The following is a 13592-nucleotide window of genomic DNA, read 5'->3' on the forward strand; positions in this document are numbered from 1 at the left end:
TTTCTGTCTGTCGAATAAACAAATAAAATCTTTAAAAAAAAAAAAAGAAATTCAGATTTTCTCTAAGTGAAAATAAGATGCTATTGGGAAATTTTACTAGGATATCATATGGCCCAATTTGTGTGCATGTGGTTTTTTAAAAATATTATTCCAGGGCAGATAGTGGTTCTCTTTTCCTTTCCAGCTGCTTGAAGTTCAGCGACCATCATGAATGACACAGTAACTCTCTGGACCAGGAATTTCATCACCAACTGACTACTTGAGCAGAAACAGGTGGTCACTGATGTCCTTCACCCTGGAAAGGCAATAATATCTAAGACAGAAATTCAGGAAAAACTAGACAAAATGTTCAAGACCACACCAGATGTCATATTTGTATTTGAATTCAGAACCCATTTTGGTGGTGGCTGTTGGGTCCGTTATCAAAGGAACGAGACTGAGACAAAGTTACGCAAAGCCTTATTCTACGCCAAGCATTAGAATTTAGACTGACCGGCCAGGGAACGAGGCTGAGACAAAGTAAATGTTATGTAAAGCTTTATTCTATGCCAAGCATTAGAAGTCAGACTGACCGGCCAGCGCTGCCTCCAAAGAGAGCGATGCCTTTGGTCTTATAGGCTAGTTTTTATAGGGCACAATCGCAGACATCTGCATATGTAGCTTTGGCTAATTGGATGCGTCTTACCTGTGTGTTTTAGTAATGGTTACCTGGAACCAATAGTAACTGTTGAGGCATTTATTAAACAACAAAATGGCTTTGTTTTAAGTATGTGTTTTAGTAAGAGTTACCTGGAACTGATATCAATAACTGTTGAGGCATTTATTAAACAACAAAATGTCTACCTAGGCAACATGGAGTCACTATGCCTAAGTAGGCCCAGGCAGGCCATAGGGGGTTAACATATTTTAACGTGGAATCGACCCCAACAGTGGCAAGACAACTGGATTTGGCATGATTTATGATTCCTTGGATTATGCAGAGAAAAAGGAACCCAAACATAGACTCACAAGACATGGCCTATATGAGAAGAAAAGGATATCAAGAAAACAGTGAAAGGAATGCAAGAACGGAATGAAGAAAATCAGGGGGACTACAAAAGCCAATTTGGGTGCTGGCAAAAAGTGAGTCAGAGACTGGACAAAGGAAGGAGTAAAGATGCTGCAGTGGGTTCCTCTGTGGTGATTGTGCAGATTTTTCATGACAGGATTAATAAACTAAGAATATTAAAGAAATATTGTTCCATAATTGTTTGGAATGGAGTTGAATAAAAGTGATAGTGGAAGGCCGTGGAAACATGAAGAGTTGACCAGGGGCATTCTGGGGAAGAGGGAAAGAAGGGTACAGATGTGAGAAATACTTTGGAGAAAGAATTGATGGATTGTATGTGGGGATCGAAGTAAAAAAAAAAAAAAGAAAGAAAAGAATAATTCTCAGAAATGTATATTTTGGAATTGACTGAATGATAATGCCACTTGTGAAAATACAGTAGATGAGGCTTTATGAGTAAAAGCAGAAATTTTATTTTAGAATTTTAATTTTGAGACTTTAGTCCAACATCTGAGGAAGTTTTTTTTTCTTTCTTTTCTTTCTTTTTTTTTTTTTTTTTAAGATTTTGTTTATTTATTTGTCAGAGAGAGCACAAGTTGACAGAGTGGCAGGCAGAAGCAGAGAGAGAAGCAGGCTTCCTGCTAGACAAGGAGCCCGATGAGGGACTTGATCCCAGAACCCTGGGATTATGACCTGAGCTAAAGGCAGCGGCTCAACTGACTGAGCCACCCAGGCGTCCCCTGAGGAAGTTTTCAAGGGTACAATTATCTGATTCTGGACTACAGATATAAATTTGGGATTCATTCAACTACAGATGGTCTCTAAAGCCACAGATTAGAAGAGGTATCATGGCAGAGAAGAGACCTAGTGAGTACTGATCCTGAGAGACCATCAGGGAGAGGGGAAGAGCAGCCAGAGTTGGGAGAAAAACTAGAAAAAAATGGTGTGCTAAGAACTGATAGAGAACAGTGTTCCAGAAAGAGGGGGTGGTTAATCCTGCCAAATTCTGTCAGGAGATTAAGAAATATGAGAACAGAAAGAGAAACAAACCACTGAATTTGGCAACAGAAAAAGCAGTGATGATGTATTCAGGTCTTAGAGGACTGCTGTGTGGTTTAGGCTCACTTTAGTGATACAATTAAAAACACAGTCAAGTTACCAACAATAATTAATTAAACATCTTGACGTGTAGGGGGAACTGGGTGGACGTCAGTTGGGGATCTGCCTTCGGCTCAGGTCCTGGTCCTGGGGTCCTGGAATTGAGCCCTGAATTGGGTTCCTGGCTCAGCAGGAAGTCTGCTTCTTCTTCTCACTCTGTCCCTTCCCCTGTTTGCACTCTCATGCGCAAAATAAACAAATAAAATGTCAAATAAAATCTTAAAAAAACTTGAAGTGAATTTATATAAAAATAGTAAAAGATCTCTAACTCGTAACCCAAAATGAAAGCTCTTATAATCCCATTTCTCTCCATCTACACACTCTAACACACCTGAACTTTCTCACATCCTCAAAATTTTCACTTAACGCTGCTTACTTTCGGATACTCTCTGTCTCAGTTTTTTGTTTTGTTTTGTTTTGTTTTTACTCTAATAGATGAAGTTAACAATTTCTGGATTTTTGTTGACTTTTTTGTGGTGGTTTTGTATGGTTTACTTTCTCTATTCTCTGTTTTGAAAGAACAAAACTTTACTCTCTCTTATTCTTCCGTTTTCTTTTCCCATTTTCTACAATAAGGAAGGCCTGGGAAATATTCCAACAAATAATACTATTACAGTCTTTCCAACTCTTTCTTTGATCTTATCTTTTCCTGCTTACATTTTCTACTTTCTGTCACCAAAACCTTAGATGATAAGTTGGCAAGAGCAGACTTTCTCTTAGGGAACAATGGACAGGTAGTCAAATGAAAAGCCAAAGGTGCAAAGATGAAATTCACATTGTTACATAGATGGAAAAACTGTAAATTTGTATAAGTTAATACATATTATCTCTCTTCACATGACAATCATGGAGATTTACCACTCTCAGTTGACCCAGCTAATAAGAAGCTTCAATGTCAAATTTGTTTGCAGAACCAAATCGTTGCCAAATTCAAGGGGAGTGGAGAGATATATGATCTTTCCTTATAGCTCACTCCAATATAGTACAGATAATGCCTTATTACAGGAATCATTGTACAGTTAATGACCATAAGGTTATTTAAGAGGAAACAAAAGTTATTTAAGGCATAAGTTATTTAAGAGGAAACAAAACAGGAGTGTGGCAAACAATTTGTTGTCAGGAAAGTATAGTATAAAAATAAAAGGAAAAAAAAAGTAAAAGGAGTATATTTAGAGGGTGTTGCCTTGACTCAAAATTTAGAAATAAAGCATTTGAAATATATTCAACAACTAAAAGCATCCTGGGATTTAGTTTTGGTTTTAGGTGTGTATTCAGGAATGTAGAAATTCTCAGAGCAATGAAAAACCACACTCCCTTGGAATATGATCCACCATCATAATAAGGAGATTTACCCCTAGGACTCCAGACCACTAACCTCTGGACACCAACTAATTATCAAAAATTGAATCAAAAATTCAAAAAATATTGAAAGTTATCGAGTAGAGTAAGCTGTGGGTGATTTTAAATTTAAGCCTGAGTCCTATCAAATATCCCATTTTAACACAATATTAGAAATAATGTATTCTTCAAGCCAAAGACTGAAAATTTTTGTAGTTTGATTTTTTTTGTGACACAGATAAGAAAACAAAGACACATTGAAGATCAGTAACTTGACTTAGAAAACATATTTATAAACAGGAAAAATGTTTAAAATAGTCAACTATTTAAAAATTATTAATAAAAAAGAGAAATTTACATGATTATTGCATTCTTGTAGTCCTTATTAAAGGGAAGGCTGAAAACTTGAGAAATATGAGAGATCTAGATTGATGATCTCATACACAAATGTTAAGCAAATTTTTGCAGTTAACGAGGTAACCCATTAGTGATGTTCCCAGATAGGTAACAGCTCTTGTCATAAGATATTTCTGAATATCTACTATTTCATTATCTTAGTAGAATCTAAAAAATAAGTGTCTCAATTTTATATCTATAAATTTCTTCATGATTAGAGTTTGAAGTTCCTTTGGTCCTTATTTCTTGAGAAGGTTTAAAAAGCAAAATGACTAACACTGACAGTGGAATAGATTTTGTACATTGTAATTGTGAGTTTGTTCATTTAACTCAGTGAACATTTTATCACCTGTAGCCTGTCTTTTTCATATACAAGGAAGAAATAGAGTTTGACAGCAAAAGTCCTATTTTAGGAAATAAATTGCATGTCACTTGAAGATTTATAGTTCTTGTATCATTAATAAAAATTTGTGGAAATTTGAATACCTGGGGAAAAAAAATGACTGATAATTTGAAGAAAAAAAGGAGAAGCAGTTCTAGGAGTAATCCAGATACTGTATTTAACAGTCAGATATCTTAAAAGAATTATGACTGACATATTTTTAAAATAGAGGAAAAAATATACAAAATAAATGGAAATATTGAGAATTTCAACAAGGAATCAAAATTTATATAAAAAAATAAAATTGAATAGACATCCTAGAACTAAAAAGTACAGAACCTAAAATTAAGAACTCAATGGAAGGGCTTCAAAGGAGACTAAACAAAATAGAAGATAGAATTAGTAAATATATTGAATGGTTATAAGAGTGTATTTCATCTGAAACGGAGAAAAGGCTAGAAAGATCCAAGCCTAAGAGATATGGTGCTGGACTCAGTCAAATGGTCTAACATGTATTTAATTGGAGTTCCAGAAGAAAAAAAAGGGAGAAAATGGGACAGAAGCAATATTTAAAGAAATATACACTAGACTTTTTCAAAATTGATGGAAGGTATTTGTCAATCCAGGAATCCAGAAGTTCTGTAAAGCTCAAGCAGAATAATTAGAAAGAAAGCAACCTTAGGTACATTATAGCTAAACTGCTAAAGCACAGGGGGAAAAAAAACAAAAAACAAAACAAAACAAAAAAACAATAGAGGGGCGCCTGGGTGGCTCAGTGGGTTGAAGTCTCAGCCTTCTGCTCCGGTCATGGTCCCAGGGTCCTGGCATCGAGCCCCGCATCAGGCTCTCTGCTTGGCGGGGGGCCTGCTTCCTCCTCTCTGCCTGCTTGTGATTCTGTCAAATGGATAAATAAAAAAAATCTTAAAAAAATAGAGAAAAGAGAAATATTAACCTCAAAGAATCAATACTATGTGATAAATGATTTTCAACAAACAGCATGAAAGCCTAAGAAAATATTAGCATTAGCATTCTAAAAAGAAAGAAAATAAATTAGTAAACACAAATTGTACAGCTAGCAAAAATACCCTTCAAAAATTAAGGTAACACAAATATGTTTTTATGCAAACAATAACTCAGACAATTCACTATGAAAAGATCCACAGCAGAAGATATATTAAGGGAAGTTATTCAGGCTGAAGATAAATGAACTTGGAAGGAAACACAAAACTTAATGATGTCCATGCTGAATGGGTGAATAAGAGAAGTGAGTAAGGTTGCTCACTTTCAAGGGGAAACAAGATGGCCATGAGCCCAGAATTTGCATGTCTTCTAGAATCTGCAAAAGACTAAGAAATAGATTGTCCTCTGGATATTCTCTCAGGAAAGGAATGGAGTTGACAGTTTCACCTGGTAGGACCATGTCAATGCCAACCTACAAAACTGCAAGATAATAAACTTGTGAGAGTTTTTTTTTTTTAAAGATTTTATTTATTTATCAGAGAGAGAGGGGGGGGAGAGAGCAAGCTCAGGCAGACAGAATGGGAGGCAGAGGCAGAGGGAGAAGCAGGCTCCCCGCCGAGCAAGGAGCCTGATGTGGGACTCGATGGGATCATGACCCGAGCTGAAGGCAGCTGCTTAACCAACTGAGCCACCCAGGCGTCCCAACTTGTGAGAGTTTTTAAAACTACTAATTGTATTGTAACTTATTTGAGCAACAATAGAAAACTAATACAGAAACACAAATTGAAAATGCAATGAGGGGTGCCTAGGTGGCACAGTGGGTTAAGCCTCTGCCTTTGTCTCAGGTCATGATCTCAGGATCCTAGGATCGAGGCCCGCATTGGGCTGTCTGCTTGGCAGGAAGTCTTCTTTCCTCTCTCTCTGCCTGCCTCTCTGCCTACTTGTGATCTCTGTCTGTCAATTAAATAAATAAAATCTGGAAAAAAAATGCAATGAAATACTGTTATACCCTCATCAGAAATGCTAAAACCACATTACAGCAAGAATGTAGAAATAAAACTATCCCATTGCTGGTGTGAGCATAATGTATATACTACTAAAAAGTTTGCCATTTTTCTCCCCAAACTAAAGCACACCCATGTTATGATTTAGCAATTTCTGTTCTGAGCATATATCAATGAAAAAAATGAGTAAATACGTTCACAAAAAGACATGTATATAAATGCTATCAATTGTTTATAATAGACAAAAACTAAAAGCTCATTAACAAAAGAATGGATAAAAATCAAGATATATCTATACAGTGAAACACTTCACATTGATTACAAAGAGTGAACTACTGATGTATGCAATAGCACCTCTCTCTCTCTATTTATATAAATACATATGTTATATGTTTATATAACATACATATATGTTTTATATATATACATATATATGTGTATATATATATATATTTACCCCAAAGATACAGATGTAATGAAAAGAAGGGCCATCTGTACCCCAATGTTCATAACAACAATGGCCACAGTCTCCAAACTGTGGAAAAAAGCCAAGATGCCCTTCAACAGATGAATGGATGAAGATATGGTCCATTTACACAATGGACTATTATGCCTCCATTAGAAAGGATGAATACCGAACTTTTGTATCAACATAGATGTGACTGGAGGAGATTATGCTGAGTGAAATAAGTCAAGCAGAGAGAGTCAATTATCATATGGTTTCATGTACTTGTGGAGCATAAGGAATAACACGGAGGACATTGGAAGAAGGTGAGGAGAAGTGAGTTGGGGGAAATCAAAGGGGAAGACAACCCACGAGATACTGTGGACTCAGAGAAACAAACTGAGGGTTTTGGAGGGGTCGGGGTGGGGGTTTGGGTGAGCCTGATGGTGGGTATTAAGGAGGGTACATATTACATGGAGCACTGGGTGTGATGCATAAACAATGAATTTTGGAACACTGAAAAAAAAAAAAACAACAAGAATCACAAAAAAAGAAAAAAATTCTTGGTCATATAAATAATAATATGATATATATATATATAATGTATAATATATATGTGTGGGTGCACATGTCTATGTTTCTGTGTATAAAATCAAGGTGAAAACCTTGAAAACCTCTGTATTCTACTCATCAATAAAAATATAATAGCACAATGTCCTGTGCAATTATAACTTACACAGCAATAAAATAAATGGCAATAACATCAAAAAGGACAAGAGAAAATGAATGAAATTAAGACATGTTAAGTCTTTTGCATTTTTCAGAAAGTGGTGAGAATATCTACATAGATCAGGAAATTATAATAGGTCAGGAAAATATATTGTAGTATAGATACATTACTTGAAGAATAATATAAGAATATTACTAAAAGGTTAATTCGAGGAGAAAAATAGAATGAAAATATTGATGAATCCAAAATAAGTCAAAAAGGATGAAATAAAGAAAAAGGGAGGGGCATCTCAGTGGCTCTGTTGGTTAGCTTCTGCCTTCAGCTCAGGTCATGATCCCAGGGTCATGGGATCCAGCTCCACATCAGGCTCCTTGCTCCGCAGGGAGGCTTCTTCTCCTTCTTCCTCTGCCACCCACCCCTTGTGTGGGCTTGTGTATGCTCTCTCTCTCCAATAAATAAAAAATAAATAAATTTCTTTAAAATAATAAAGAACCAAGGAACCAAGTAAAAACAAATTGCAAGGCGAAAGATGTGAATTATCACATTATTACACAGAATGTAAAGGAACTAAACAATCCAATTAATATTGAATACTTAAATGAGTAGAAACTGAAAGATTAAAGTTGAGATATAAGTACATAACACAAGAAAACTACTCATATCAAGAAAAAATGACCATCATCATTACAAAGTTGAAGACTAGGACATTATTTTAGTGGTTTAGCAGAATAAGTTAAACGGTATTCTCTTAGAAAGAACACATAATTAAAACAAGAAGACATTAGAGTTTTCCTTCAAAAGGATCATTCAACTGGAAATCAAATTAAAGTGCTATGAAATGGTAATTGCAGCTAGGCATCCATTATAGTTCCATTTCTTAAAATAGTTTTAAATACCAGCTCCAGCTTTCAGAATTACTTTTGTTGGCCTAAGTTTCTCAATATTGCTTTTTCAAGAATTAAATCTTATTAGGAATATGAAAAAAATTACCCTCCACCTTATTTCATATGTCTCTCTTGAATGGATATTACATTAATCATAAATTGCTTTGACAAATTTATACTTTTGACATCACAGAACAGGGTTCCATCCGCTGACGATAAGTTAAGCTCTACCTTGAAGAGGATTATTCTTAAAGTCAAGCAACCAACGTCAAATGTTATGACAGAAAATTGAAACATACAATTCAGGTCTTATACACATAGTGAATGGACTGTATTTCTTCTCTTCCTGAGACCTTTCTCTTCTGTCTAGGTTTTGAGGAAATGGCTAAGTTTTAAATGTCTCATAAGACTTTGACCATACAAGGGTGGTTCCATCCTGTGAGAGCTGGGCAGAATAGTATCATATAGCAGAAACCAAGTTTAAGATTATATAAATTATTTATATTTATATATTTATATATAAATATTTATAAATTATATAAATATTTATATTTAAGCTAGTAATTTTATTGTATGTTGTGTTCTGTGTTCTTTTGGGGGGAGTTAACCCTACTAATAGTTAGTAATAACTATTTTTTTCCAATTATTAGTCTTGTGTCATTTATGTCTCTGTTATTACTGGCGGGAATCACTAGGGTATTGGCAGAAAGCCACATGGAGCCTGGGATATGAAAGTCAAGAGTTGGTTCTAGAAGCTCTAAATTGCCTTCCTGACATGAAAATTCTCTGCCCATCACCAGCCACAAAAGAAGAGGATTTAATTTCATGTTTTGTCTTTCGGGTTTTTTGTTGTTGTTTTTTGCAGAATAGGAAAAAAAAATTTTTAATTAAATATTTATTATTTAATGAATGATTCCACTTAGCCCAAATCTATTTTTGAAGGAAATAGAGCTCTTCCTCTGAGTCATCCTGAGTAAGATCTATAAAATTGTCATGGATATAAAAGAAAGAGAGTCAAACATAAAATATGGAGTATCTGAGAGCATTTAGATTTGGTTTCTGACATATCTATGAAACAGCAGGCACTGATGAAGATGGATGAAAGCAGGATACTTAAACTGAACTGTGAGTAGGGCTGACATCTGTGCTATGTGAAAGCTAGTGATCAATGTTATACCATTCACTTAGTTTTTGGTGAGGTGAGTTAAACTAATTTTACCTTAAAAATTAACATCTTGTATAATCACACTCTCATACAAAACAAAACAAACAAAACAAAGCAAACAAACAAAAATCCTGTGTATTCTGTAAAATCTAGAAAATAAGTTTACTAACTAAATGCATCTTTATGTACTCTATATTTTTCCCTAAATAAACAGATGTACTTTACTGAGAGTGCTTTTGTTGTCACATATAAAAATGTGTCAATTATAGAAATTATTAAGTATATTTTGTGATTTCATAAATGCAAGATTTTGTTCAAAATATATTTTAAATTATGGGAAATCAAGGGCATGTGGGTAGTTCAGTCAGTTAAACATCTGCCTTTGGCTCAGGTCAAGATCCCAGAGTCCTGAGATTGAGTCCCACATGGGGGGGAGGGGTCCCTGCTCAGTAGAGAGCCTGCTTCTCCCTCTGCCTGCCACTCCCCCTGTTTGTGTTCTCTCTCTATATATCAAGTAAATAAATAAAATTAAAAAAATAAACTATGGGAAATAAATTCTTTTCAAAATGGACAGCATAGGTAAGGGGATAAGGGGATAAGATAAGATAAGGGGATGACTTCTAGAATAAGACATTGGTTTCTAAATAACATTATAATGGGGCACCTGGGTGGCTCAGTGGTTAAACCGCTGCCTTCGGCTCAGGTCATGATCTCAGGGTCCTGGGATCGAGTCCCGCATCGGGCTCTCTGCTCGGCAGGGAGCCTGCTTCCTCCTCTCTCTCTCTGCCTGCCTCTCTACCTACTTGTGATTTCTCTCTGTCAAATAAATAAATAAAATCTTTAAAAAAAAAAATAAATAAATAAATAAATAACATTATAATATTTCAATTTAAAATAAGGGACCTAAGATCTAAATAAACTATATGATTCATGAAATAATCAGAAACTAAATAAACTATAACCTATATCTCTTGAATCCCAAACCTGTGTTTTTTTAAAAAATACTATACTATGTTACTGTGGCAAATCACTGTTTATAAGTAATGTCAAAATAAAAGCTTAGTCTCTGGACAATTCCTCTCTATTCCTCCCCATGGCCCTTAAAGCCTGACTATTCCTCCTAAATATTATGCTCAGACCTCCCTGTAATATGTCTCAACAAACCTTCCTACCCTCCCAACTGATTTCATCTCAGCTTGCTTAAGCTCATTCTTTCTTCCCCCAAATCTGCACTCTAAAACCTAAATGGATTTGTCTTTAATCCCTCTCCAGATGATTTTCTCCTGACACATTTGTTGGCATATGGATGTCACCTTTCTCCCAGCCGTCTTTTACTCACAGCGTCATCTGTCTTGGTTTAGAGATCCCAAGTTCAACCAACAAGCTCTGATGGACTCTGATAAAACTTCCAAGTCTCAGAAGAAGAATGTTAATGATAGCAGCAAGTGACTATTTAAAGATTTAATCTGGTGCCGTGGTACCTTGATAATGTAGGAATTTCTTTTCGAGAACTTGTCTTTTCCACTTCAATCGACTCTCCTCTGTGTTTTTGCTGTTTTATCCTCAGTTATTAAAACAGGGTCTGGTAAATGTTCAATAAAATCTTCGTTGACGTGAATCTTCAGGTGTTACCATCTCTCCTTTGCACTTAGGAGCCATGGAGAAGTTAGGTAGCTCACTTGAGCTCTCAAAGCAGCATTCAAATCGCAAAGCTATGCTTTTCATTTATGGAGCAAATACTACTTCCTTCCAGAGATGTCCTTCTGGTTCTAGAGACTAGCATACAGTGGAGAATGAGACAAAGGTTTTGTCCTTGGGACTTGTATAAAGCAGATCAATTTGTATATGAGAGGAAGCCTGCTAGTCATATGTTAAACCATGGAAAGATAATAATAGAATAAAGGGTGTGCCACTCTAAACAGTGCGGCTAGGGAAGCCATGGACATGGTACTCTATATGTGTTCCCAAAATGCCCAATTAGCCGTACTTGCCACCCATGTCAACCAGTTAATAATTTTTTTAAAAAAATTTTGTAATTAGTCCAAAATACAAGGGTTCAGTTTAAGAGTTCCATCCTACCTTAAAGCATATATCAAAATAACTTATTTTTAGTTAATCTCATGGATTAAACATCTAAATTTATATGAATAAAAGTTAGAAGTCGTGATTAAGGAACTTTATATATTAGTCATGTTTCCAAAGGATTGATTTATACACCCTTTTTATTTAAACTAGAAGTGAATTCATTTTGGATCTTCAGCAACTGTATACACACAGGAATCACTATATTGTGAAAGGAAAACAGTGACTTTTCAGATCTTGAGTTGGCACAATAAAAGCTTCCTACTTTGGGGATGTTTTACAAAATTATGGGTAAGTAGCATAAAACTAACGAGCCTACAGTTAAAAAAAGACCTCAAAAAAATCAACTAGCTTTTTGTTATACAAGTGTGAAAAATTTTGTCCCACATTTGCAGCGGTAGTCAATCACCCGGGGATAATTGAAAGGAGAGGGATAGAGAGCCCAAGTTTCCTCTCTTTTATTGCAGGGTCCTAGAACATGGGTTGTCCAGTGCCAGCTGCATCAATTGGCAAGAAATTCTCAGGGGATACAATGAAAATTACTGCAAAAAATGAAGGAAGGGGCACTTGGGTGGCTCAGTGGGTTAAAGCCTCTGCCTTCAGCTCAGGTCATGATCTCAGGGTTCTGGGATCGAGTCCCACATCGGGCTCTCTGCTCAGCAGGGAGCCTTCCTCCTCCTCTCTCTCTCTGCCTGCCTCTCTGCCTACTTGTGATCTCTGTCTGTCAAATAAATAAGTAAATAAAATATTTAAAAAAAAAATGAAGGAAGATGCATCCCTAAAGGCTTTTGTTTGTTTGTTTGTTTGTTTTAATTTTTTTGGTTGTGCTGTGTTTTTGTACTTTTTGGTTTGGGTTGAAAGATTATAAAAACTCCTATTTCTCCCTTTGTTCAAGGACATAATGTTCAGGTGTCGCCTGCTTTAAATTCACATCCTTTCTTCCTCCTCTGCATTGTTCAAATTCAAGTCAGCATCTTTTCATGCTAAAGCAGTCTACTTATCAAAATAGCTCGGTGCTCTATTCAAAAAATTCTAACACACATTTCTCAGGATGAAAAATATTTTTATTGTTTTTAGGAATCACACTGATCTTTGAAAAGTAGGATATTAGTTTCTACTAAAAGATGGGGGGCATTTATGAATTAAAATGAAGCTAGACCATAATCTTGGGTTTTACCATGTTTTCATGGACATTCTATTTTGTTCATATGTGAACTTTTTTTCAGACAAAAATACTCTATTTTGTAGCCCATTTTGTGAAACTAACCTATCCAAATGCAGAAACGCCTTCACTTATTTATGTTTTAGATTATCATTTGTGAAAATTTACAGAATCTCTTAAGATGGGCATTAAATGACTACTACTACAAAACAAAACAAAACCCAGTGTTGCTTTGGCAATGTATTTACACACTTTGTGGAACATTTCCTTTCCAGCTACTTTCACTGCAAACTCAGGGATCCATTTTCTGTCTCTGTTTGGAGTCAGCTTTGTGTTGCGCGGGCTGGCATGGGGAAGGAGGGGTTTCAGAGGGAAAGGCTGAAAGAGCAGCAGCTGCCCCCTGTACCCGTTCCATCCCTGAGTGTCACATGTCAGGGTCTTGAACAAATAATGCACCATTGTCCGCACTCACAAAGCTGAGGGTCTGGTCTTGCGAAGTAGCAGGGCATTAGAGCCTACGGTATTGTGCTCACAGACACCAGCCCCCCTGTTCAGCGCTTCACTGATGGCTTCAGGGAGGGCACTGGGAACAGGGGTCAGAACCCCTCCTGAAGGTCCATTCTTGAGTTTCTGTTGTTACTTCCTTCGTCATTTGGCATAATAATACAGCATATTTAATACCAAGGAAGGCAGCTAAGAAACATCTGTTTTTAAATTAGATGGATTTAAGCATTTTTCTAATATTTGCAGAGTAATTTAACAAGCACAAGCTTTAAGATTGATCCTAACTAACGACTTTGTTCATTCTTCTTTTATATAGCTGTGTTTCATACACGCT

The 13592-nt window shown here is 35.9% G+C and overlaps 1 pseudogene; it reads left to right on the forward strand.

Annotated features, from left to right (window-relative positions):
• The first annotated feature begins 207 nt into the window (after positions 1–207).
• On the forward strand, positions 208–1126 carry LOC132014476 (small ribosomal subunit protein eS24-like; annotated as a pseudogene).
• The last annotated feature ends 12466 nt before the right edge of the window (positions 1127–13592 follow it).

The sequence above is a fragment of the Mustela nigripes genome, chromosome 1 (genome assembly GCF_022355385.1).
Source record: "Mustela nigripes isolate SB6536 chromosome 1, MUSNIG.SB6536, whole genome shotgun sequence".
NCBI classification, from domain to species: domain Eukaryota; kingdom Metazoa; phylum Chordata; class Mammalia; order Carnivora; family Mustelidae; genus Mustela; species Mustela nigripes.